This window comes from Hyla sarda, unplaced genomic scaffold, assembly GCF_029499605.1.
Source record: "Hyla sarda isolate aHylSar1 unplaced genomic scaffold, aHylSar1.hap1 scaffold_272, whole genome shotgun sequence".
Lineage (NCBI taxonomy): Eukaryota > Metazoa > Chordata > Amphibia > Anura > Hylidae > Hyla > Hyla sarda.
This window is the reverse complement of record NW_026609418.1, coordinates 254,771-281,418: the sequence shown is the minus strand read 5'-3', so window position 1 is coordinate 281,418 and position 26,648 is coordinate 254,771. Positions and strand designations below refer to the sequence as shown.

Here is a 26,648-nt window from a genome sequence, read left to right as displayed (position 1 = left end):
ACATGATAGGCAGCTGCCTTGATAGCGGGTGGGTGCTGAATGTTCCTAATTGACAAAATAAGATTAATGCTTATGAAGAAATATAAAATCTCATCCCTTCCCCAATATCGCGCCACACCCCTACCCCTTAATTCCCTGGTTGAACTTGATGGACATATGTCTTTTTTCGACCGTACTAACTATGTAACTATGTAACATAACATGGGGGGGGGGGGTCTCCTGGCTGTTCACACAGGTGTGTCATTGCTGTACATTGACCATGCATTGCTTCTGTGGTATTGCAAAGGCAAAGACAAATGCTTCCAGCCATCCATTGCACTAATGGATTGGTCATCAGCTGGCTGTCTATGTCCCGCATCAATATAGACCAAAGTACAGAGGGTTAGGCTATGCTATTGTGCACCTACCTGATGCATCAGAAGGTGCGAGGCCCTTGCTAAATTCTGTGCACAGACTTTGAGATCTATACTTTAGACTGTATCTAAACCTGCTCCAACATGGACTGACATTCTGGCCTACTTTCAGCCGATGCGACTTGTCTGTCGCTGAACAGTCGCTTTTTATGTATTCAGCACCTATGTATAATGTTGTAAAAATGCTCTAGAAGCTAAAGTCGCAGAAATGTCACACATATTTGGCCTGCAACTTTCTGTGCGACAAATTCAGACAGGAAAAATCAGTATAAATCCTTAGAAAATTATCCCCCAGTGTCTCCATCTGCTGGCGGTATTGAATAAGCATTGCTGCACTGATGGGGTATGCATTAGACGAAAAAAAAGAAGAAAAAGAAGAATAATACGCCCAGAAAAGAGGCGAAAAGGAGAAAAACGTAAAAAAACGTGAAAAAAAAGTAAGAGGAAGAGAAGGGAAAAAAAGGTGGAAATGGGTTTAAAAGTGATTTCGGCGGAGAAATATATATATATATATATATATATATATATATATACGCGCACACACACACATATATATAAACGTATTCTCCGTTGAGATATTGCAGCCGCTGCTGTGTCCAGGCCCAGGAGCCTTAGCACTGTGCTGTGATGTCACTCAATACCACTGACATCACTAGGTGTAAACAACATCTCTCCTTTGCTGTGTATGTGACTATGGAGCTGTTTGGTGATGTCGTCTATTATGGCCTTCATAGAAGCAACAGGAGATTGTTGCATCCATCTAGAACCCTCAGAACTACAGTGCTATGATGTCACTCACTTCCACAGGCCTTGCAGAGTGTAAACAACAACAACCCAGCTTTGTTGTGTATGTAACCATAGGGATTTGTGATGTCACCTAGAACCTTCACAGCAGCGACAGCTTTATGAGGAGCATCAGCACTGCTCTGCCTTAGCAGAACCATCACCGCCATAGGTTGTCAAATAACCCGGGTTTAACCCACACAGGTAAGTCCAATGGGGTGCAGGCATGTCCTCTATGCTTACAGCTTCCCGTGGGTGTTGGTTTGATACCGTTTGGGGACAGCCAAGGAGGCATCTGCAGGCAACAAAGGTAGGTGTGTGCTTGTGTGTGTGTTTCCTATGCAGATCCTAAGCCCAGTGTCACATGCAAGTAGGAGGAGTAAGAAGGGTTCCTGGCAAATCCGGGTTATGGATTGCATTTAAAAAGGCCCCGTGGGAGTGCAATGGGCCCCTGTCTTGCTGCTTAGCAATAATGGTATGGGTTTAGGTTCTGCTGTGTGTACTGGTGGTTGACTGCCCCCCAGCCCAGAGTGTGCATGGAAAATTGTCTGGCAGCCTCCCTGACAGCAAGCAGTGATAGTGCCCATGAAGGGCACCTTGTTGGGCCCGCCCCTTTCACGGTTATCGCTTCTCGGCCTTTTGGCTAAGATCAAGTGTAGTATCTGTTCTTATCAGTTTAATATCTGATACGTCCCCTATCTGGGGACCATATATTAAATGGATTTTTGAGAACGGGGGCCGATTTCGAAGCTTGCTTCCGTCGCCCTATGCATTGACCCGATATGGCAGTATCTTCGGGTACAGTGCACCACCCCCTTACAGGGTTAAAAAGAAAGATTCCTACTTTCATTGCTACCTGCTTGCTGGCTAGCCAGCTAGCCAGCCCTGTGGGCCTTGCTGCTGCTGCAGCCAAAAAACAAAAGGTGGTGCTGCTGCTGCTTCTGCTGCTTCTGCTTGTGTCTGGCCGCTGTTGGAGCGTCCAGGCACAGGACTTCTGCTGCTGCTGACTAAATGGCCTCCTTAATTGGATCATTTGAGTAGCCAGCACACCTGTGCAGGTAGGGCATGACATGATAGGCAGCTGCCTTGATAGCGGGTGGGTGCTGAATGTTCCTAATTGACAAAATATAAAATCTCATCCCTTCCCCAATATCGCGCCACACCCCTACCCCTTAATTCCCTGGTTGAACTTGATGGACATATGTCTTTTTTCGACCGTACTAACTATGTAACTATGTAACATAACATGGGGGGGGGGGGGGGGGTCTCCTGGCTGTTCACACAGGTGTGTCATTGCTGTACATTGACCATGCATTGCTTCTGTGGTATTGCAAAGGCAAAGACAAATGCTTCCAGCCATCCATTGCACTAATGGATTGGTCATCAGCTGGCTGTCTATGTCCCGCATCAATATAGACCAAAGTACAGAGGGTTAGGCTATGCTATTGTGCACCTACCTGATGCATCAGAAGGTGCGAGGCCCTTGCTAAATTCTGTGCACAGACTTTGAGATCTATACTTTAGACTGTATCTAAACCTGCTCCAACATGGACTGACATTCTGGCCTACTTTCAGCCGATGCGACTTGTCTGTCGCTGAACAGTCGCTTTTTATGTATTCAGCACCTATGTATAATGTTGTAAAAATGCTCTAGAAGCTAAAGTCGCAGAAATGTCACACATATTTGGCCTGCAACTTTCTGTGCGACAAATTCAGACAGGAAAAATCAGTATAAATCCTTAGAAAATTATCCCCCAGTGTCTCCATCTGCTGGCGGTATTGAATAAGCATTGCTGCACTGATGGGGTATGCATTAGACGAAAAAAAAGAAGAAAAAGAAGAATAATACGCCCAGAAAAGAGGCGAAAAGGAGAAAAACGTAAAAAAACGTGAAAAAAAAGTAAGAGGAAGAGAAGGGAAAAAAAGGTGGAAATGGGTTTAAAAGTGATTTCGGCGGAGAAATATATATATATATATATATATATATATATATATATATATATATATATACGCGCACACACACACATATATATAAACGTATTCTCCGTTGAGATATTGCAGCCGCTGCTGTGTCCAGGCCCAGGAGCCTTAGCACTGTGCTGTGATGTCACTCAATACCACTGACATCACTAGGTGTAAACAACATCTCTCCTTTGCTGTGTATGTGACTATGGAGCTGTTTGGTGATGTCGTCTATTATGGCCTTCATAGAAGCAACAGGAGATTGTTGCATCCATCTAGAACCCTCAGAACTACAGTGCTATGATGTCACTCACTTCCACAGGCCTTGCAGAGTGTAAACAACAACAACCCAGCTTTGTTGTGTATGTAACCATAGGGATTTGTGATGTCACCTAGAACCTTCACAGCAGCGACAGCTTTATGAGGAGCATCAGCACTGCTCTGCCTGAGCAGAACCATCACCGCCATAGGTTGTCAAATAACCCGGGTTTAACCCACACAGGTAAGTCCAATGGGGTGCAGGCATGTCCTCTATGCTTACAGCTTCCCGTGGGTGTTGGTTTGATACCGTTTGGGGACAGCCAAGGAGGCATCTGCAGGCAACAAAGGTAGGTGTGTGCTTGTGTGTGTGTTTCCTATGCAGATCCTAAGCCCAGTGTCACATGCAAGTAGGAGGAGTAAGAAGGGTTCCTGGCAAATCCGGGTTATGGATTGCATTTAAAAAGGCCCCGTGGGAGTGCAATGGGCCCCTGTCTTGCTGCTTAGCAATAATGGTATGGGTTTAGGTTCTGCTGTGTGTACTGGTGGTTGACTGCCCCCCAGCCCAGAGTGTGCATGGAAAATTGTCTGGCAGCCTCCCTGACAGCAAGCAGTGATAGTGCCCATGAAGGGCACCTTGTTGGGCCCGCCCCTTTCACGGTTATCGCTTCTCGGCCTTTTGGCTAAGATCAAGTGTAGTATCTGTTCTTATCAGTTTAATATCTGATACGTCCCCTATCTGGGGACCATATATTAAATGGATTTTTGAGAACGGGGGCCGATTTCGAAGCTTGCTTCCGTCGCCCTATGCATTGACCCGATATGGCAGTATCTTCGGGTACAGTGCACCACCCCCCTACAGGGTTAAAAAGAAAGATTCCTACTTTCATTGCTACCTGCTTGCTGGCTAGCCAGCTAGCCAGCCCTGTGGGCCTTGCTGCTGCTGCAGCCAAAAAACAAAAGGTGGTGCTGCTGCTGCTTCTGCTGCTTCTGCTTCTGCTTGTGTCTGGCCGCTGTTGGAGCGTCCAGGCACAGGACTTCTGCTGCTGCTGACTAAATGGCCTCCTTAATTGGATCATTTGAGTAGCCAGCACACCTGTGCAGGTAGGGCATGACATGATAGGCAGCTGCCTTGATAGCGGGTGGGTGCTGAATGTTCCTAATTGACAAAATAAGATTAATGCTTATGAAGAAATATAAAATCTCATCCCTTCCCCAATATCGCGCCACACCCCTACCCCTTAATTCCCTGGTTGAACTTGATGGACATATGTCTTTTTTCGACCGTACTAACTATGTAACTATGTAACATAACATGGGGGGGGGGGGGTCTCCTGGCTGTTCACACAGGTGTGTCATTGCTGTACATTGACCATGCATTGCTTCTGTGGTATTGCAAAGGCAAAGACAAATGCTTCCAGCCATCCATTGCACTAATGGATTGGTCATCAGCTGGCTGTCTATGTCCCGCATCAATATAGACCAAAGTACAGAGGGTTAGGCTATGCTATTGTGCACCTACCTGATGCATCAGAAGGTGCGAGGCCCTTGCTAAATTCTGTGCACAGACTTTGAGATCTATACGTTAGACTGTATCTAAACCTGCTCCAACATGGACTGACATTCTGGCCTACTTTCAGCCGATGCGACTTGTCTGTCGCTGAACAGTCGCTTTTTATGTATTCAGCACCTATGTATAATGTTGTAAAAATGCTCTAGAAGCTAAAGTCGCAGAAATGTCACACATATTTGGCCTGCAACTTTCTGTGCGACAAATTCAGACAGGAAAAATCAGTATAAATCCTTAGAAAATTATCCCCCAGTGTCTCCATCTGCTGGCGGTATTGAATAAGCATTGCTGCACTGATGGGGTATGCATTAGACGAAAAAAAAGAAGAAAAAGAAGAATAATACGCCCAGAAAAGAGGCGAAAAGGAGAAAAACGTAAAAAAACGTGAAAAAAAAGTAAGAGGAAGAGAAGGGAAAAAAAGGTGGAAATGGGTTTAAAAGTGATTTCGGCGGAGAAATATATATATATATATATATATATATATATATATATATATACGCGCACACACACACATATATATAAACGTATTCTCCGTTGAGATATTGCAGCCGCTGCTGTGTCCAGGCCCAGGAGCCTTAGCACTGTGCTGTGATGTCACTCAATACCACTGACATCACTAGGTGTAAACAACATCTCTCCTTTGCTGTGTATGTGACTATGGAGCTGTTTGGTGATGTCGTCTATTATGGCCTTCATAGAAGCAACAGGAGATTGTTGCATCCATCTAGAACCCTCAGAACTACAGTGCTATGATGTCACTCACTTCCACAGGCCTTGCAGAGTGTAAACAACAACAACCCAGCTTTGTTGTGTATGTAACCATAGGGATTTGTGATGTCACCTAGAACCTTCACAGCAGCGACAGCTTTATGAGGAGCATCAGCACTGCTCTGCCTGAGCAGAACCATCACCGCCATAGGTTGTCAAATAACCCGGGTTTAACCCACACAGGTAAGTCCAATGGGGTGCAGACATGTCCTCTATGCTTACAGCTTCCCGTGGGTGTTGGTTTGATACCGTTTGGGGACAGCCAAGGAGGCATCTGCAGGCAACAAAGGTAGGTGTGTGCTTGTGTGTGTGTTTCCTATGCAGATCCTAAGCCCAGTGTCACATGCAAGTAGGAGGAGTAAGAAGGGTTCCTGGCAAATCCGGGTTATGGATTGCATTTAAAAAGGCCCCGTGGGAGTGCAATGGGCCCCTGTCTTGCTGCTTAGCAATAATGGTATGGGTTTAGGTTCTGCTGTGTGTACTGGTGGTTGACTGCCCCCCAGCCCAGAGTGTGCATGGAAAATTGTCTGGCAGCCTCCCTGACAGCAAGCAGTGATAGTGCCCATGAAGGGCACCTTGTTGGGCCCGCCCCTTTCACGGTTATCGCTTCTCGGCCTTTTGGCTAAGATCAAGTGTAGTATCTGTTCTTATCAGTTTAATATCTGATACGTTCCCTATCTGGGGACCATATATTAAATGGATTTTTGAGAACGGGGGCCGATTTCGAAGCTTGCTTCCGTCGCCCTATGCATTGACCCGATATGGCAGTATCTTCGGGTACAGTGCACCACCCCCTTACAGGGTTAAAAAGAAAGATTCCTACTTTCATTGCTACCTGCTTGCTGGCTAGCCAGCTAGCCAGCCCTGTGGGCCTTGCTGCTGCTGCAGCCAAAAAACAAAAGGTGGTGCTGCTGCTGCTTCTGCTGCTTCTGCTTCTGCTTGTGTCTGGCCGCTGTTGGAGCGTCCAGGCACAGGACTTCTGCTGCTGCTGACTAAATGGCCTCCTTAATTGGATCATTTGAGTAGCCAGCACACCTGTGCAGGTAGGGCATGACATGATAGGCAGCTGCCTTGATAGCGGGTGGGTGCTGAATGTTCCTAATTGACAAAATAAGATTAATGCTTATGAAGAAATATAAAATCTCATCCCTTCCCCAATATCGCGCCACACCCCTACCCCTTAATTCCCTGGTTGAACTTGATGGACATATGTCTTTTTTCGACCGTACTAACTATGTAACTATGTAACATAACATGGGGGGGGGGGGGGGGGGTCTCCTGGCTGTTCACACAGGTGTGTCATTGCTGTACATTGACCATGCATTGCTTCTGTGGTATTGCAAAGGCAAAGACAAATGCTTCCAGCCATCCATTGCACTAATGGATTGGTCATCAGCTGGCTGTCTATGTCCCGCATCAATATAGACCAAAGTACAGAGGGTTAGGCTATGCTATTGTGCACCTACCTGATGCATCAGAAGGTGCGAGGCCCTTGCTAAATTCTGTGCACAGACTTTGAGATCTATACTTTAGACTGTATCTAAACCTGCTCCAACATGGACTGACATTCTGGCCTACTTTCAGCCGATGCGACTTGTCTGTCGCTGAACAGTCGCTTTTTATGTATTCAGCACCTATGTATAATGTTGTAAAAATGCTCTAGAAGCTAAAGTCGCAGAAATGTCACACATATTTGGCCTGCAACTTTCTGTGCGACAAATTCAGACAGGAAAAATCAGTATAAATCATCCTTAGAAAATTATCCCCCAGTGTCTCCATCTGCTGGCGGTATTGAATAAGCATTGCTGCACTGATGGGGTATGCATTAGACGAAAAAAAAGAAGAAAAAGAAGAATAATACGCCCAGAAAAGAGGCGAAAAGGAGAAAAACGTAAAAAAACGTGAAAAAAAAGTAAGAGGAAGAGAAGGGAAAAAAAGGTGGAAATGGGTTTAAAAGTGATTTCGGCGGAGAAATATATATATATATATATATATATATATATATATATATACGCGCACACACACACATATATATAAACGTATTCTCCGTTGAGATATTGCAGCCGCTGCTGTGTCCAGGCCCAGGAGCCTTAGCACTGTGCTGTGATGTCACTCAATACCACTGACATCACTAGGTGTAAACAACATCTCTCCTTTGCTGTGTATGTGACTATGGAGCTGTTTGGTGATGTCGTCTATTATGGCCTTCATAGAAGCAACAGGAGATTGTTGCATCCATCTAGAACCCTCAGAACTACAGTGCTATGATGTCACTCACTTCCACAGGCCTTGCAGAGTGTAAACAACAACAACCCAGCTTTGTTGTGTTTGTAACCATAGGGATTTGTGATGTCACCTAGAACCTTCACAGCAGCGACAGCTTTATGAGGAGCATCAGCACTGCTCTGCCTGAGCAGAACCATCACCGCCATAGGTTGTCAAATAACCCGGGTTTAACCCACACAGGTAAGTCCAATGGGGTGCAGGCATGTCCTCTATGCTTACAGCTTCCCGTGGGTGTTGGTTTGATACCGTTTGGGGACAGCCAAGGAGGCATCTGCAGGCAACAAAGGTAGGTGTGTGCTTGTGTGTGTGTTTCCTATGCAGATCCTAAGCCCAGTGTCACATGCAAGTAGGAGGAGTAAGAAGGGTTCCTGGCAAATCCGGGTTATGGATTGCATTTAAAAAGGCCCCGTGGGAGTGCAATGGGCCCCTGTCTTGCTGCTTAGCAATAATGGTATGGGTTTAGGTTCTGCTGTGTGTACTGGTGGTTGACTGCCCCCCAGCCCAGAGTGTGCATGGAAAATTGTCTGGCAGCCTCCCTGACAGCAAGCAGTGATAGTGCCCATGAAGGGCACCTTGTTGGGCCCGCCCCTTTCACGGTTATCGCTTCTCGGCCTTTTGGCTAAGATCAAGTGTAGTATCTGTTCTTATCAGTTTAATATCTGATACGTCCCCTATCTGGGGACCATATATTAAATGGATTTTTGAGAACGGGGGCCGATTTCGAAGCTTGCTTCCGTCGCCCTATGCATTGACCCGATATGGCAGTATCTTCGGGTACAGTGCACCACCCCCTTACAGGGTTAAAAAGAAAGATTCCTACTTTCATTGCTACCTGCTTGCTGGCTAGCCAGCTAGCCAGCCCTGTGGGCCTTGCTGCTGCTGCAGCCAAAAAACAAAAGGTGGTGCTGCTGCTGCTTCTGCTGCTTCTGCTTGTGTCTGGCCGCTGTTGGAGCGTCCAGGCACAGGACTTCTGCTGCTGCTGACTAAATGGCCTCCTTAATTGGATCATTTGAGTAGCCAGCACACCTGTGCAGGTAGGGCATGACATGATAGGCAGCTGCCTTGATAGCGGGTGGGTGCTGAATGTTCATAATTGACAAAATAAGATTAATGCTTATGAAGAAATATAAAATCTCATCCCTTCCCCAATATCGCGCCACACCCCTACCCCTTAATTCCCTGGTTGAACTTGATGGACATATGTCTTTTTTCGACCGTACTAACTATGTTACTATGTAACATAACATGGGGGGGGGGGGTCTCCTGGCTGTTCACACAGGTGTGTCATTGCTGTACATTGACCATGCATTGCTTCTGTGGTATTGCAAAGGCAAAGACAAATGCTTCCAGCCATCCATTGCACTAATGGATTGGTCATCAGCTGGCTGTCTATGTCCCGCATCAATATAGACCAAAGTACAGAGGGTTAGGCTATGCTATTGTGCACCTACCTGATGCATCAGAAGGTGCGAGGCCCTTGCTAAATTCTGTGCACAGACTTTGAGATCTATACTTTAGACTGTATCTAAACCTGCTCCAACATGGACTGACATTCTGGCCTACTTTCAGCCGATGCGACTTGTCTGTCGCTGAACAGTCGCTTTTTATGTATTCAGCACCTATGTATAATGTTGTAAAAATGCTCTAGAAGCTAAAGTCGCAGAAATGTCACACATATTTGGCCTGCAACTTTCTGTGCGACAAATTCAGACAGGAAAAATCAGTATAAATCCTTAGAAAATTATCCCCCAGTGTCTCCATCTGCTGGCGGTATTGAATAAGCATTGCTGCACTGATGGGGTATGCATTAGACGAAAAAAAAGAAGAAAAAGAAGAATAATACGCCCAGAAAAGAGGCGAAAAGGAGAAAAACTTAAAAAAACGTGAAAAAAAAGTAAGAGGAAGAGAAGGGAAAAAAAGGTGGAAATGGGTTTAAAAGTGATTTCGGCGGAGAAATATATATATATATATATATATATATATATATATATATATATATACGCGCACACACACACATATATATAAACGTATTCTCCGTTGAGATATTGCAGCCGCTGCTGTGTCCAGGCCCAGGAGCCTTAGCACTGTGCTGTGATGTCACTCAATACCACTGACATCACTAGGTGTAAACAACATCTCTCCTTTGCTGTGTATGTGACTATGGGGCTGTTTGGTGATGTCGTCTATTATAGCCTTCATAGAAGCAACAGGAGATTGTTGCATCCATCTAGAACCCTCAGAACTACAGTGCTATGATGTCACTCACTTCCACAGGCCTTGCAGAGTGTAAACAACAACAACCCAGCTTTGCTGTGTATGTAACCATAGGGATTTGTGATGTCACCTAGAACCTTCACAGCAGCGACAGCTTTATGAGGAGCATCAGCACTGCTCTGCCTGAGCAGAACCATCACCGCCATAGGTTGTCAAATAACCCGGGTTTAACCCACACAGGTAAGTCCAATGGGGTGCAGGCATGTCCTCTATGCTTACAGCTTCCCATGGGTGTTGGTTTGATACCGTTTGGGGACAGCCAAGGAGGCATCTGCAGGCAACAAAGGTAGGTGTGTGCTTGTGTGTGTGTTTCCTATGCAGATCCTAAGCCCAGTGTCACATGCAAGTAGGAGGAGTAAGAAGGGTTCCTGGCAAATCCGGGTTATGGATTGCATTTAAAAAGGCCCCGTGGGAGTGCAATGGGCCCCTGTCTTGCTGCTTAGCAATAATGGTATGGGTTTAGGTTCTGCTGTGTGTACTGGTGGTTGACTGCCCCCCAGCCCAGAGTGTGCATGGAAAATTGTCTGGCAGCCTCCCTGACAGCAAGCAGTGATAGTGCCCATGAAGGGCACCTTGTTGGGCCCGCCCCTTTCACGGTTATCGCTTCTCGGCCTTTTGGCTAAGATCAAGTGTAGTATCTGTTCTTATCAGTTTTTCATGCCGGTGGACAGTAACGCCGGTATGGGGCTGGTGGGGATGGGTGCTGCATGGAGGATGCAGGTGTACCAGGGCTTTCCGGGGCTGGTTCTGAGGAATCAGCTCGACGGCCGCCCCGATGTGACCTGTTCCCTCCGGGTCTCGCCATGAGGCTGAGAGGGTCTAGAGCCGAGGTACTTTTGTGCCTCGGGGAGTGGTGACCCCGAGGTGCCGAAACTCACTGGGAGGATAGACTCACTGAGTTGAAGCACGGGCACCATAATCTCTTCACCTTGTGGCACTCACCTCTTGATTCCCGGCCTTCTGGCTAGGATCAGAGAAATTTTTATAGATCCGGCCGGATGTCCGGGCAGTATATCTGCACACATTCACTTATTTATTTCTTTTTTGTCTCACTGTGTCACTTTTTGCGTGTTGTGTGTTCACAGGATTGGTCAGGATGCGGTAGCCCTTCTGGGTGTCCCTCCTGGCGGTCTAGGGGAGGTGTGTGTGGCCATTAGGTTCCGCACCTCCCTGCAAACACCCCGGGTACTCCTGCTTTGGCAGGGTACCTACCGTAATCGGCTCTGCGGGCAGATACCTTGGCTAACGCCAAGGGGGATGCCGGGAGCATTTGTGGTCCCCTAGTAGCTTCGGCGAAAAGGGACATCGAACCTGGAACCTCGCAGGTACCTTTTGGTCCGGAGGCGAAGGGTAAGGTTTGTTGGGGGGCCTCTCTCCTATCGGAGAAGGGCTTGCGATAGACCGCATCCTTTGTGCACGTTTTTTTAGTGTAACACGTTTGCACTTTTTCTTGCACTTTGGGTGAATCGAAAGCACGTTCCTCGGCTTTAGATAAAAAAAAAAAAAAAAAAAAAATCTGTTCTTATCAGTTTAATATCTGATACGTCCCCTATCTGGGGACCATATATTAAATGGATTTTTGAGAACGGGGGCCGATTTCGAAGCTTGCTTCCGTCGCCCTATGCATTGACCCGATATGGCAGTATCTTCGGGTACAGTGCACCACCCCCTTACAGGGTTAAAAAGAAAGATTCCTACTTTCATTGCTACCTGCTTGCTGGCTAGCCAGCTAGCCAGCCCTGTGGGCCTTGCTGCTGCTGCAGCCAAAAAACAAAAGGTGGTGCTGCTGCTGCTTCTGCTGCTTCTGCTTGTGTCTGGCCGCTGTTGGAGCGTCCAGGCACAGGACTTCTGCTGCTGCTGACTAAATGGCCTCCTTAATTGGATCATTTGAGTAGCCAGCACACCTGTGCAGGTAGGGCATGACATGGTAGGCAGCTGCCTTGATAGCGGGTGGGTGCTGAATGTTCCTAATTGACAAAATAAGATTAATGCTTATGAAGAAATATAAAATCTCATCCCTTCCCCAATATCGCGCCACACCCCTACCCCTTAATTCCCTGGTTGAACTTGATGGACATATGTCTTTTTTCGACCGTACTAACTATGTAACTATGTAACATAACATGGGGGGGGGGGGGTCTCCTGGCTGTTCACACAGGTGTGTCATTGCTGTACATTGACCATGCATTGCTTCTGTGGTATTGCAAAGGCAAAGACAAATGCTTCCAGCCATCCATTGCACTAATGGATTGGTCATCAGCTGGCTGTCTATGTCCCGCATCAATATAGACCAAAGTACAGAGGGTTAGGCTATGCTATTGTGCACCTACCTGATGCATCAGAAGGTGCGAGGCCCTTGCTAAATTCTGTGCACAGACTTTGAGATCTATACTTTAGACTGTATCTAAACCTGCTCCAACATGGACTGACATTCTGGCCTACTTTCAGCCGATGCGACTTGTCTGTCGCTGAACAGTCGCTTTTTATGTATTCAGCACCTATGTATAATGTTGTAAAAATGCTCTAGAAGCTAAAGTCGCAGAAATGTCACACATATTTGGCCTGCAACTTTCTGTGCGACAAATTCAGACAGGAAAAATCAGTATAAATCCTTAGAAAATTATCCCCCAGTGTCTCCATCTGCTGGCGGTATTGAATAAGCATTGCTGCACTGATGGGGTATGCATTAGACGAAAAAAAAGAAGAAAAAGAAGAATAATACGCCCAGAAAAGAGGCGAAAAGGAGAAAAACGTAAAAAAACGTGAAAAAAAAGTAAGAGGAAGAGAAGGGAAAAAAAGGTGGAAATGGGTTTAAAAGTGATTTCGGCGGAGAAATATATATATATATATATATATATATATATATATATATATATACGCGCACACACACACATATATATATAAACGTATTCTCCGTTGAGATATTGCAGCCGCTGCTGTGTCCAGGCCCAGGAGCCTTAGCACTGTGCTGTGATGTCACTCAATACCACTGACATCACTAGGTGTAAACAACATCTCTCCTTTGCTGTGTATGTGACTATGGAGCTGTTTGGTGATGTCGTCTATTATGGCCTTCATAGAAGCAACAGGAGATTGTTGCATCCATCTAGAACCCTCAGAACTACAGTGCTATGATGTCACTCACTTCCACAGGCCTTGCAGAGTGTAAACAACAACAACCCAGCTTTGTTGTGTATGTAACCATAGGGATTTGTGATGTCACCTAGAACCTTCACAGCAGCGACAGCTTTATGAGGAGCATCAGCACTGCTCTGCCTGAGCAGAACCATCACCGCCATAGGTTGTCAAATAACCCGGGTTTAACCCACACAGGTAAGTCCAATGGGGTGCAGGCATGTCCTCTATGCTTACAGCTTCCCGTGGGTGTTGGTTTGATACCGTTTGGGGACAGCCAAGGAGGCATCTGCAGGCAACAAAGGTAGGTGTGTGCTTGTGTGTGTGTTTCCTATGCAGATCCTAAGCCCAGTGTCACATGCAAGTAGGAGGAGTAAGAAGGGTTCCTGGCAAATCCGGGTTATGGATTGCATTTAAAAAGGCCCCGTGGGAGTGCAATGGGCCCCTGTCTTGCTGCTTAGCAATAATGGTATGGGTTTAGGTTCTGCTGTGTGTACTGGTGGTTGACTGCCCCCCAGCCCAGAGTGTGCATGGAAAATTGTCTGGCAGCCTCCCTGACAGCAAGCAGTGATAGTGCCCATGAAGGGCACCTTGTTGGGCCCGCCCCTTTCACGGTTATCGCTTCTCGGCCTTTTGGCTAAGATCAAGTGTAGTATCTGTTCTTATCAGTTTAATATCTGATACGTCCCCTATCTGGGGACCATATATTAAATGGATTTTTGAGAACGGGGGCCGATTTCGAAGCTTGCTTCCGTCGCCCTATGCATTGACCCGATATGGCAGTATCTTCGGGTACAGTGCACCACCCCCTTACAGGGTTAAAAAGAAAGATTCCTACTTTCATTGCTACCTGCTTGCTGGCTAGCCAGCTAGCCAGCCCTGTGGGCCTTGCTGCTGCTGCAGCAGCCAAAAAACAAAAGGTGGTGCTGCTGCTGCTTCTGCTGCTTCTGCTTCTGCTTGTGTCTGGCCGCTGTTGGAGCGTCCAGGCACAGGACTTCTGCTGCTGCTGACTAAATGGCCTCCTTAATTGGATCATTTGAGTAGCCAGCACACCTGTGCAGGTAGGGCATGACATGATAGGCAGCTGCCTTGATAGCGGGTGGGTGCTGAATGTTCCTAATTGACAAAATAAGATTAATGCTTATGAAGAAATATAAAATCTCATCCCTTCCCCAATATCGCGCCACACCCCTACCCCTTAATTCCCTGGTTGAACTTGATGGACATATGTCTTTTTTCGACCGTACTAACTATGTAACTATGTAACATAACATGGGGGGGGGGGGGGTCTCCTGGCTGTTCACACAGGTGTGTCATTGCTGTACATTGACCATGCATTGCTTCTGTGGTATTGCAAAGGCAAAGACAAATGCTTCCAGCCATCCATTGCACTAATGGATTGGTCATCAGCTGGCTGTCTATGTCCCGCATAATATAGACCAAAGTACAGAGGGTTAGGCTATGCTATTGTGCACCTACCTGATGCATCAGAAGGTGCGAGGCCCTTGCTAAATTCTGTGCACAGACTTTGAGATCTATACTTTAGACTGTATCTAAACCTGCTCCAACATGGACTGACATTCTGGCCTACTTTCAGCCGATGCGACTTGTCTGTCGCTGAACAGTCGCTTTTTATGTATTCAGCACCTATGTATAATGTTGTAAAAATGCTCTAGAAGCTAAAGTCGCAGAAATGTCACACATATTTGGCCTGCAACTTTCTGTGCGACAAATTCAGACAGGAAAAATCAGTATAAATCCTTAGAAAATTATCCCCCAGTGTCTCCATCTGCTGGCGATATTGAATAAGCATTGCTGCACTGATGGGGTATGCATTAGACGAAAAAAAAGAAGAAAAAGAAGAATAATACGCCCAGAAAAGAGGCGAAAAGGAGAAAAACGTAAAAAAACGTGAAAAAAAAGTAAGAGGAAGAGAAGGGAAAAAAAGGTGGAAATGGGTTTAAAAGTGATTTCGGCGGAGAAATATATATATATATATATATATATATATATATATACGCGCACACACACACATATATATAAACGTATTCTCCGTTGAGATATTGCAGCCGCTGCTGTGTCCAGGCCCAGGAGCCTTAGCACTGTGCTGTGATGTCACTCAATACCACTGACATCACTAGGTGTAAACAACATCTCTCCTTTGCTGTGTATGTGACTATGGAGCTGTTTGGTGATGTCGTCTATTATGGCCTTCATAGAAGCAACAGGAGATTGTTGCATCCATCTAGAACCCTCAGAACTACAGTGCTATGATGTCACTCACTTCCACAGGCCTTGCAGAGTGTAAACAACAACAACCCAGCTTTGTTGTGTATGTAACCATAGGGATTTGTGATGTCACCTAGAACCTTCACAGCAGCGACAGCTTTATGAGGAGCATCAGCACTGCTCTGCCTGAGCAGAACCATCACCGCCATAGGTTGTCAAATAACCCGGGTTTAACCCACACAGGTAAGTCCAATGGGGTGCAGGCATGTCCTCTATGCTTACAGCTTCCCGTGGGTGTTGGTTTGATACCGTTTGGGGACAGCCAAGGAGGCATCTGCAGGCAACAAAGGTAGGTGTGTGCTTGTGTGTGTGTTTCCTATGCAGATCCTAAGCCCAGTGTCACATGCAAGTAGGAGGAGTAAGAAGGGTTCCTGGCAAATCCGGGTTATGGATTGCATTTAAAAAGGCCCCGTGGGAGTGCAATGGGCCCCTGTCTTGCTGCTTAGCAATAATGGTATGGGTTTAGGTTCTGCTGTGTGTACTGGTGGTTGACTGCCCCCCAGCCCAGAGTGTGCATGGAAAATTGTCTGGCAGCCTCCCTGACAGCAAGCAGTGATAGTGCCCATGAAGGGCACCTTGTTGGGCCCGCCCCTTTCACGGTTATCGCTTCTCGGCCTTTTGGCTAAGATCAAGTGTAGTATCTGTTCTTATCAGTTTAATATCTGATACGTCCCCTATCTGGGGACCATATATTAAATGGATTTTTGAGAACGGGGGCCGATTTCGAAGCTTGCTTCCGTCGCCCTATGCATTGACCCGATATGGCAGTATCTTCGGGTACAGTGCACCACCCCCTTACAGGGTTAAAAAGAAAGATTCCTACTTTCATTGCTACCTGCTTGCTGGCTAGCCAGCTAGCCAGCCCTGTGGGCCTTGCTGCTGCTGCAGCAGCCAAAAAACAAAAGGTGGTGCTGCTGCTGCTTCTGCTGCTTCTGCTTCTGCTTGTGTCTGGCCGCTGTTGGAGCGTCCAGGCACAGGACTTCTGCTGCTGCTGACTAAATGGCCTCCTTAATTGGATCATTTGAGTAGCCAGCACACCTGTGCAGGTAGGGCATGACATGATAGGCAGCTGCCTTGATAGCGGGTGGGTGCTGAATGTTCCTAATTGACAAAATAAGATTAATGCTTATGAAGAAATATAAAATCTCATCCCTTCCCCAATATCGCGCCACACCCCTACCCCTTAATTCCCTGGTTGAACTTGATGGACATATGTCTTTTTTCGACCGTACTAACTATGTAACTATGTAACATAACATGGGGGGGGGGGGTCTCCTGGCTGTTCACACAGGTGTGTCATTGCTGTACATTGACCATGCATTGCTTCTGTGGTATTGCAAAGGCAAAGACAAATGCTTCCAGCCATCCATTGCACTAATGGATTGGTCATCAGCTGGCTGTCTATGTCCCGCATCAATATAGACCAAAGTACAGAGGGTTAGGCTATGCTATTGTGCACCTACCTGATGCATCAGAAGGTGCGAGGCCCTTGCTAAATTCTGTGCACAGACTTTGAGATCTATACTTTAGACTGTATCTAAACCTGCTCCAACATGGACTGACATTCTGGCCTACTTTCAGCCGATGCGACTTGTCTGTCGCTGAACAGTCGCTTTTTATGTATTCAGCACCTATGTATAATGTTGTAAAAATGCTCTAGAAGCTAAAGTCGCAGAAATGTCACACATATTTGGCCTGCAACTTTCTGTGCGACAAATTCAGACAGGAAAAATCAGTATAAATCCTTAGAAAATTATCCCCCAGTGTCTCCATCTGCTGGCGGTATTGAATAAGCATTGCTGCACTGATAGGGTATGCATTAGACGAAAAAAAAGAAGAAAAAGAAGAATAATACGCCCAGAAAAGAGGCGAAAAGGAGAAAAACGTAAAAAAAAGTGAAAAAAAAGTAAGAGGAAGAGAAGGGAAAAAAAGGTGGAAATGGGTTTAAAAGTGATTTCGGCGGAGAAATATATATATATATATATATATATATATATATATATATATACGCGCACACACACACATATATATAAACGTATTCTCCGTTGAGATATTGCAGCCGCTGCTGTGTCCAGGCCCAGGAGCCTTAGCACTGTGCTGTGATGTCACTCAATACCACTGACATCACTAGGTGTAAACAACATCTCTCCTTTGCTGTGTATGTGACTATGGAGCTGTTTGGTGATGTCGTCTATTATGGCCTTCATAGAAGCAACAGGAGATTGTTGCATCCATCTAGAACCCTCAGAACTACAGTGCTATGATGTCACTCACTTCCACAGGCCTTGCAGAGTGTAAACAACAACAACCCAGCTTTGTTGTGTATGTAACCATAGGGATTTGTGATGTCACCTAGAACCTTCACAGCAGCGACAGCTTTATGAGGAGCATCAGCACTGCTCTGCCTGAGCAGAACCATCACCGCCATAGGTTGTCAAATAACCCGGGTTTAACCCACACAGGTAAGTCCAATGGGGTGCAGGCATGTCCTCTATGCTTACAGCTTCCCGTGGGTGTTGGTTTGATACCGTTTGGGGACAGCCAAGGAGGCATCTGCAGGCAACAAAGGTAGGTGTGTGCTTGTGTGTGTGTTTCCTATGCAGATCCTAAGCCCAGTGTCACATGCAAGTAGGAGGAGTAAGAAGGGTTCCTGGCAAATCCGGGTTATGGATTGCATTTAAAAAGGCCCCGTGGGAGTGCAATGGGCCCCTGTCTTGCTGCTTAGCAATAATGGTATGGGTTTAGGTTCTGCTGTGTGTACTGGTGGTTGACTGCCCCCCAGCCCAGAGTGTGCATGGAAAATTGTCTGGCAGCCTCCCTGACAGCAAGCAGTGATAGTGCCCATGAAGGGCACCTTGTTGGGCCCGCCCCTTTCACGGTTATCGCTTCTCGGCCTTTTGGCTAAGATCAAGTGTAGTATCTGTTCTTATCAGTTTAATATCTGATACGTCCCCTATCTGGGGACCATATATTAAATGGATTTTTGAGAACGGGGGCCGATTTCGAAGCTTGCTTCCGTCGCCCTATGCATTGACCCGATATGGCAGTATCTTCGGGTACAGTGCACCACCCCCTTACAGGGTTAAAAAGAAAGATTCCTACTTTCATTGCTACCTGCTTGCTGGCTAGCCAGCTAGCCAGCCCTGTGGGCCTTGCTGCTGCTGCAGCAGCCAAAAAACAAAAGGTGGTGCTGCTGCTGCTTCTGCTGCTTCTGCTTCTGCTTGTGTCTGGCCGCTGTTGGAGCGTCCAGGCACAGGACTTCTGCTGCTGCTGACTAAATGGCCTCCTTAATTGGATCATTTGAGTAGCCAGCACACCTGTGCAGGTAGGGCATGACATGATAGGCAGCTGCCTTGATAGCGGGTGGGTGCTGAATGTTCCTAATTGACAAAATAAGATTAATGCTTATGAAGAAATATAAAATCTCATCCCTTCCCCAATATCGCGCCACACCCCTACCCCTTAATTCCCTGGTTGAACTTGATGGACATATGTCTTTTTTCGACCGTACTAACTATGTAACTATGTAACATAACATGGGGGGGGGGGGGTCTCCTGGCTGTTCACACAGGTGTGTCATTGCTGTACATTGACCATGCATTGCTTCTGTGGTATTGCAAAGGCAAAGACAAATGCTTCCAGCCATCCATTGCACTAATGGATTGGTCATCAGCTGGCTGTCTATGTCCCGCATCAATATAGACCAAAGTACAGAGGGTTAGGCTATGCTATTGTGCACCTACCTGATGCATCAGAAGGTGCGAGGCCCTTGCTAAATTCTGTGCACAGACTTTGAGATCTATACTTTAGACTGTATCTAAACCTGCTCCAACATGGACTGACATTCTGGCCTACTTTCAGCCGATGCGACTTGTCTGTCGCTGAACAGTCGCTTTTTATGTATTCAGCACCTATGTATAATGTTGTAAAAATGCTCTAGAAGCTAAAGTCGCAGAAATGTCACACATATTTGGCCTGCAACTTTCTGTGCGACAAATTCAGACAGGAAAAATCAGTATAAATCCTTAGAAAATTATCCCCCAGTGTCTCCATCTGCTGGCGGTATTGAATAAGCATTGCTGCACTGATGGGGTATGCATTAGACGAAAAAAAAGAAGAAAAAGAAGAATAATACGCCCAGAAAAGAGGCGAAAAGGAGAAAAACGTAAAAAAACGTGAAAAAAAAGTAAGAGGAAGAGAAGGGAAAAAAAGGTGGAAATGGGTTTAAAAGTGATTTCGGCGGAGAAATATATATATATATATATATATATATATATATATATATATATACGCGCACACACACACATATATATAAACGTATTCTCCGTTGAGATATTGCAGCCGCTGCTGTGTCCAGGCCCAGGAGCCTTAGCACTGTGCTGTGATGTCACTCAATACCACTGACATCACTAGGTGTAAACAACATCTCTCCTTTGCTGTGTATGTGACTATGGAGCTGTTTGGTGATGTCGTCTATTATGGCCTTCATAGAAGCAACAGGAGATTGTTGCATCCATCTAGAACCCTCAGAACTACAGTGCTATGATGTCACTCACTTCCACAGGCCTTGCAGAGTGTAAACAACAACAACCCAGCTTTGTTGTGTATGTAACCATAGGGATTTGTGATGTCACCTAGAACCTTCACAGCAGCGACAGCTTTATGAGGAGCATCAGCACTGCTCTGCCTGAGCAGAACCATCACCGCCATAGGTTGTCAAATAACCCGGGTTTAACCCACACAGGTAAGTCCAATGGGGTGCAGGCATGTCCTCTATGCTTACAGCTTCCCGTGGGTGTTGGTTTGATACCGTTTGGGGACAGCCAAGGAGGCATCTGCAGGCAACAAAGGTAGGTGTGTGCTTGTGTGTGTGTTTCCTATGCAGATCCTAAGCCCAGTGTCACATGCAAGTAGGAGGAGTAAGAAGGGTTCCTGGCAAATCCGGGTTATGGATTGCATTTAAAAAGGCCCCGTGGGAGTGCAATGGGCCCCTGTCTTGCTGCTTAGCAATAATGGTATGGGTTTAGGTTCTGCTGTGTGTACTGGTGGTTGACTGCCCCCCAGCCCAGAGTGTGCATGGAAAATTGTCTGGCAGCCTCCCTGACAGCAAGCAGTGATAGTGCCCATGAAGGGCACCTTGTTGGGCCCGCCCCTTTCACGGTTATCGCTTCTCGGCCTTTTGGCTAAGATCAAGTGTAGTATCTGTTCTTATCAGTTTAATATCTGATACGTCCCCTATCTGGGGACCATATATTAAATGGATTTTTGAGAACGGGGGCCGATTTCGAAGCTTGCTTCCGTCGCCCTATGCATTGACCCGATATGGCAGTATCTTCGGGTACAGTGCACCACCCCCTTACAGGGTTAAAAAGAAAGATTCCTACTTTCATTGCTACCTGCTTGCTGGCTAGCCAGCTAGCCAGCCCTGTGGGCCTTGCTGCTGCTGCAGCAGCCAAAAAACAAAAGGTGGTGCTGCTGCTGCTTCTGCTGCTTCTGCTTCTGCTTGTGTCTGGCCGCTGTTGGAGCGTCCAGGCACAGGACTTCTGCTGCTGCTGACTAAATGGCCTCCTTAATTGGATCATTTGAGTAGCCAGCACACCTGTGCAGGTAGGGCATGACATGATAGGCAGCTGCCTTGATAGCGGGTGGGTGCTGAATGTTCCTAATTGACAAAATAAGATTAATGCTTATGAAGAAATATAAAATCTCATCCCTTCCCCAATATCGCGCCACACCCCTACCCCTTAATTCCCTGGTTGAACTTGATGGACATATGTCTTTTTTCGACCGTACTAACTATGTAACTATGTAACATAACATGGGGGGGGGGGGTCTCCTGGCTGTTCACACAGGTGTGTCATTGCTGTACATTGACCATGCATTGCTTCTGTGGTATTGCAAAGGCAAAGACAAATGCTTCCAGCCATCCATTGCACTAATGGATTGGTCATCAGCTGGCTGTCTATGTCCCGCATCAATATAGACCAAAGTACAGAGGGTTAGGCTATGCTATTGTGCACCTACCTGATGCATCAGAAGGTGCGAGGCCCTTGCTAAATTCTGTGCACAGACTTTGAGATCTATACTTTAGACTGTATCTAAACCTGCTCCAACATGGACTGACATTCTGGCCTACTTTCAGCCGATGCGACTTGTCTGTCGCTGAACAGTCGCTTTTTATGTATTCAGCACCTATGTATAATGTTGTAAAAATGCTCTAGAAGCTAAAGTCGCAGAAATGTCACACATATTTGGCCTGCAACTTTCTGTGCGACAAATTCAGACAGGAAAAATCAGTATAAATCCTTAGAAAATTATCCCCCAGTGTCTCCATCTGCTGGCGGTATTGAATAAGCATTGCTGCACTGATAGGGTATGCATTAGACGAAAAAAAAGAAGAAAAAGAAGAATAATACGCCCAGAAAAGAGGCGAAAAGGAGAAAAACGTAAAAAAAAGTGAAAAAAAAGTAAGAGGAAGAGAAGGGAAAAAAAGGTGGAAATGGGTTTAAAAGTGATTTCGGCGGAGAAATATATATATATATATATATATATATATATATATATATATATATACGCGCACACACACACATATATATAAACGTATTCTCCGTTGAGATATTGCAGCCGCTGCTGTGTCCAGGCCCAGGAGCCTTAGCACTGTGCTGTGATGTCACTCAATACCACTGACATCACTAGGTGTAAACAACATCTCTCCTTTGCTGTGTATGTGACTATGGAGCTGTTTGGTGATGTCGTCTATTATGGCCTTCATAGAAGCAACAGGAGATTGTTGCATCCATCTAGAACCCTCAGAACTACAGTGCTATGATGTCACTCACTTCCACAGGCCTTGCAGAGTGTAAACAACAACAACCCAGCTTTGTTGTGTATGTAACCATAGGGATTTGTGATGTCACCTAGAACCTTCACAGCAGCGACAGCTTTATGAGGAGCATCAGCACTGCTCTGCCTGAGCAGAACCATCACCGCCATAGGTTGTCAAATAACCCGGGTTTAACCCACACAGGTAAGTCCAATGGGGTGCAGGCATGTCCTCTATGCTTACAGCTTCCCGTGGGTGTTGGTTTGATACCGTTTGGGGACAGCCAAGGAGGCATCTGCAGGCAACAAAGGTAGGTGTGTGCTTGTGTGTGTGTTTCCTATGCAGATCCTAAGCCCAGTGTCACATGCAAGTAGGAGGAGTAAGAAGGGTTCCTGGCAAATCCGGGTTATGGATTGCATTTAAAAAGGCCCCGTGGGAGTGCAATGGGCCCCTGTCTTGCTGCTTAGCAATAATGGTATGGGTTTAGGTTCTGCTGTGTGTACTGGTGGTTGACTGCCCCCCAGCCCAGAGTGTGCATGGAAAATTGTCTGGCAGCCTCCCTGACAGCAAGCAGTGATAGTGCCCATGAAGGGCACCTTGTTGGGCCCGCCCCTTTCACGGTTATCGCTTCTCGGCCTTTTGGCTAAGATCAAGTGTAGTATCTGTTCTTATCAGTTTAATATCTGATACGTCCCCTATCTGGGGACCATATATTAAATGGATTTTTGAGAACGGGGGCCGATTTCGAAGCTTGCTTCCGTCGCCCTATGCATTGACCCGATATGGCAGTATCTTCGGGTACAGTGCACCACCCCCTTACAGGGTTAAAAAGAAAGATTCCTACTTTCATTGCTACCTGCTTGCTGGCTAGCCAGCTAGCCAGCCCTGTGGGCCTTGCTGCTGCTGCAGCAGCCAAAAAACAAAAGGTGGTGCTGCTGCTGCTTCTGCTGCTTCTGCTTCTGCTTGTGTCTGGCCGCTGTTGGAGCGTCCAGGCACAGGACTTCTGCTGCTGCTGACTAAATGGCCTCCTTAATTGGATCATTTGAGTAGCCAGCACACCTGTGCAGGTAGGGCATGACATGATAGGCAGCTGCCTTGATAGCGGGTGGGTGCTGAATGTTCCTAATTGACAAAATAAGATTAATGCTTATGAAGAAATATAAAATCTCATCCCTTCCCCAATATCGCGCCACACCCCTACCCCTTAATTCCCTGGTTGAACTTGATGGACATATGTCTTTTTTCGACCGTACTAACTATGTAACTATGTAACATAACATGGGGGGGGGGGGGGTCTCCTGGCTGTTCACACAGGTGTGTCATTGCTGTACATTGACCATGCATTGCTTCTGTGGTATTGCAAAGGCAAAGACAAATGCTTCCAGCCATCCATTGCACTAATGGATTGGTCATCAGCTGGCTGTCTATGTCCCGCATCAATATAGACCAAAGTACAGAGGGTTAGGCTATGCTATTGTGCACCTACCTGATGCATCAGAAGGTGCGAGGCCCTTGCTAAATTCTGTGCACAGACTTTGAGATCTATACTTTAGACTGTATCTAAACCTGCTCCAACATGGACTGACATTCTGGCCTACTTTCAGCCGATGCGACTTGTCTGTCGCTGAACAGTCGCTTTTTATGTATTCAGCACCTATGTATAATGTTGTAAAAATGCTCTAGAAGCTAAAGTCGCAGAAATGTCACACATATTTGGCCTGCAACTTTCTGTGCGACAAATTCAGACAGGAAAAATCAGTATAAATCCTTAGAAAATTATCCCCCAGTGTCTCCATCTGCTGGCGGTATTGAATAAGCATTGCTGCACTGATGGGGTATGCATTAGACGAAAAAAAAGAAGAAAAAGAAGAATAATACGCCCAGAAAAGAGGCGAAAAGGAGAAAAACGTAAAAAAACGTGAAAAAAAAGTAAGAGGAAGAGAAGGGAAAAAAAGGTGGAAATGGGTTTAAAAGTGATTTCGGCGGAGAAATATATATATATATATATATATATATATATATATATATATATACGCGCACACACACACATATATATAAACGTATTCTCCGTTGAGATATTGCAGCCGCTGCTGTGTCCAGGCCCAGGAGCCTTAGCACTGTGCTGTGATGTCACTCAATACCACTGACATCACTAGGTGTAAACAACATCTCTCCTTTGCTGTGTATGTGACTATGGAGCTGTTTGGTGATGTCGTCTATTATGGCCTTCATAGAAGCAACAGGAGATTGTTGCATCCATCTAGAACCCTCAGAACTACAGTGCTATGATGTCACTCACTTCCACAGGCCTTGCAGAGTGTAAACAACAACAACCCAGCTTTGTTGTGTATGTAACCATAGGGATTTGTGATGTCACCTAGAACCTTCACAGCAGCGACAGCTTTATGAGGAGCATCAGCACTGCTCTGCCTGAGCAGAACCATCACCGCCATAGGTTGTCAAATAACCCGGGTTTAACCCACACAGGTAAGTCCAATGGGGTGCAGGCATGTCCTCTATGCTTACAGCTTCCCGTGGGTGTTGGTTTGATACCGTTTGGGGACAGCCAAGGAGGCATCTGCAGGCAACAAAGGTAGGTGTGTGCTTGTGTGTGTGTTTCCTATGCAGATCCTAAGCCCAGTGTCACATGCAAGTAGGAGGAGTAAGAAGGGTTCCTGGCAAATCCGGGTTATGGATTGCATTTAAAAAGGCCCCGTGGGAGTGCAATGGGCCCCTGTCTTGCTGCTTAGCAATAATGGTATGGGTTTAGGTTCTGCTGTGTGTACTGGTGGTTGACTGCCCCCCAGCCCAGAGTGTGCATGGAAAATTGTCTGGCAGCCTCCCTGACAGCAAGCAGTGATAGTGCCCATGAAGGGCACCTTGTTGGGCCCGCCCCTTTCACGGTTATCGCTTCTCGGCCTTTTGGCTAAGATCAAGTGTAGTATCTGTTCTTATCAGTTTAATATCTGATACGTCCCCTATCTGGGGACCATATATTAAATGGATTTTTGAGAACGGGGGCCGATTTCGAAGCTTGCTTCCGTCGCCCTATGCATTGACCCGATATGGCAGTATCTTCGGGTACAGTGCACCACCCCCTTACAGGGTTAAAAAGAAAGATTCCTACTTTCATTGCTACCTGCTTGCTGGCTAGCCAGCTAGCCAGCCCTGTGGGCCTTGCTGCTGCTGCAGCCAAAAAACAAAAGGTGGTGCTGCTGCTGCTTCTGCTGCTTCTGCTGCTTCTGCTTGTGTCTGGCCGCTGTTGGAGCGTCCAGGCACAGGACTTCTGCTGCTGCTGACTAAATGGCCTCCTTAATTGGATCATTTGAGTAGCCAGCACACCTGTGCAGGTAGGGCATGACATGATAGGCAGCTGCCTTGATAGCGGGTGGGTGCTGAATGTTCCTAATTGACAAAATAAGATTAATGCTTATGAAGAAATATAAAATCTCATCCCTTCCCCAATATCGCGCCACACCCCTACCCCTTAATTCCCTGGTTGAACTTGATGGACATATGTCTTTTTTCGACCGTACTAACTATGTAACTATGTAACATAACATGGGGGGGGGGGGGTCTCCTGGCTGTTCACACAGGTGTGTCATTGCTGTACATTGACCATGCATTGCTTCTGTGGTATTGCAAAGGCAAAGACAAATGCTTCCAGCCATCCATTGCACTAATGGATTGGTCATCAGCTGGCTGTCTATGTCCCGCATCAATATAGACCAAAGTACAGAGGGTTAGGCTATGCTATTGTGCACCTACCTGATGCATCAGAAGGTGCGAGGCCCTTGCTAAATTCTGTGCACAGACTTTGAGATCTATACTTTAGACTGTATCTAAACCTGCTCCAACATGGACTGACATTCTGGCCTACTTTCAGCCGATGCGACTTGTCTGTCGCTGAACAGTCGCTTTTTATGTATTCAGCACCTATGTATAATGTTGTAAAAATGCTCTAGAAGCTAAAGTCGCAGAAATGTCACACATATTTGGCCTGCAACTTTCTGTGCGACAAATTCAGACAGGAAAAATCAGTATAAATCCTTAGAAAATTATCCCCCAGTGTCTCCATCTGCTGGCG

The 26,648-nt window shown here is 46.3% G+C and overlaps 12 non-coding genes across 12 annotated transcripts; all 12 read left to right on the top strand.

Annotated features, from left to right (window-relative positions):
• Positions 1–1,819: 1,819 nt before the first annotated feature.
• On the top strand, positions 1,820–2,010 carry LOC130325433 (U2 spliceosomal RNA). Its single transcript, XR_008870255.1, has one exon. It is a non-coding gene; the product is annotated as a U2 spliceosomal RNA (small nuclear RNA).
• Positions 2,011–4,079: 2,069 nt separating this feature from the next.
• On the top strand, positions 4,080–4,270 carry LOC130325455 (U2 spliceosomal RNA). The gene has a single exon (XR_008870275.1). It is a non-coding gene; the product is annotated as a U2 spliceosomal RNA (small nuclear RNA).
• Positions 4,271–6,356: 2,086 nt separating this feature from the next.
• LOC130325465 (U2 spliceosomal RNA) lies at positions 6,357–6,547 on the top strand. The gene has a single exon (XR_008870284.1). It is a non-coding gene; the product is annotated as a U2 spliceosomal RNA (small nuclear RNA).
• Positions 6,548–8,639: 2,092 nt separating this feature from the next.
• On the top strand, positions 8,640–8,830 carry LOC130325432 (U2 spliceosomal RNA). Its single transcript, XR_008870254.1, has one exon. It is a non-coding gene; the product is annotated as a U2 spliceosomal RNA (small nuclear RNA).
• Positions 8,831–10,913: 2,083 nt separating this feature from the next.
• Positions 10,914–11,101, top strand: LOC130325526 (U2 spliceosomal RNA). Its single transcript, XR_008870327.1, has one exon. It is a non-coding gene; the product is annotated as a U2 spliceosomal RNA (small nuclear RNA).
• A 693-nt stretch (positions 11,102–11,794) lies between these two features.
• LOC130325510 (U2 spliceosomal RNA) lies at positions 11,795–11,982 on the top strand. The gene has a single exon (XR_008870317.1). It is a non-coding gene; the product is annotated as a U2 spliceosomal RNA (small nuclear RNA).
• A 2,084-nt stretch (positions 11,983–14,066) lies between these two features.
• LOC130325430 (U2 spliceosomal RNA) lies at positions 14,067–14,257 on the top strand. Its single transcript, XR_008870253.1, has one exon. It is a non-coding gene; the product is annotated as a U2 spliceosomal RNA (small nuclear RNA).
• A 2,083-nt stretch (positions 14,258–16,340) lies between these two features.
• Positions 16,341–16,531, top strand: LOC130325429 (U2 spliceosomal RNA). Its single transcript, XR_008870252.1, has one exon. It is a non-coding gene; the product is annotated as a U2 spliceosomal RNA (small nuclear RNA).
• A 2,088-nt stretch (positions 16,532–18,619) lies between these two features.
• Positions 18,620–18,810, top strand: LOC130325428 (U2 spliceosomal RNA). Its single transcript, XR_008870251.1, has one exon. It is a non-coding gene; the product is annotated as a U2 spliceosomal RNA (small nuclear RNA).
• A 2,091-nt stretch (positions 18,811–20,901) lies between these two features.
• LOC130325427 (U2 spliceosomal RNA) lies at positions 20,902–21,092 on the top strand. The gene has a single exon (XR_008870250.1). It is a non-coding gene; the product is annotated as a U2 spliceosomal RNA (small nuclear RNA).
• Positions 21,093–23,184: 2,092 nt separating this feature from the next.
• LOC130325426 (U2 spliceosomal RNA) lies at positions 23,185–23,375 on the top strand. The gene has a single exon (XR_008870249.1). It is a non-coding gene; the product is annotated as a U2 spliceosomal RNA (small nuclear RNA).
• A 2,092-nt stretch (positions 23,376–25,467) lies between these two features.
• Positions 25,468–25,658, top strand: LOC130325424 (U2 spliceosomal RNA). The gene has a single exon (XR_008870248.1). It is a non-coding gene; the product is annotated as a U2 spliceosomal RNA (small nuclear RNA).
• Positions 25,659–26,648: the final 990 nt, after the last annotated feature.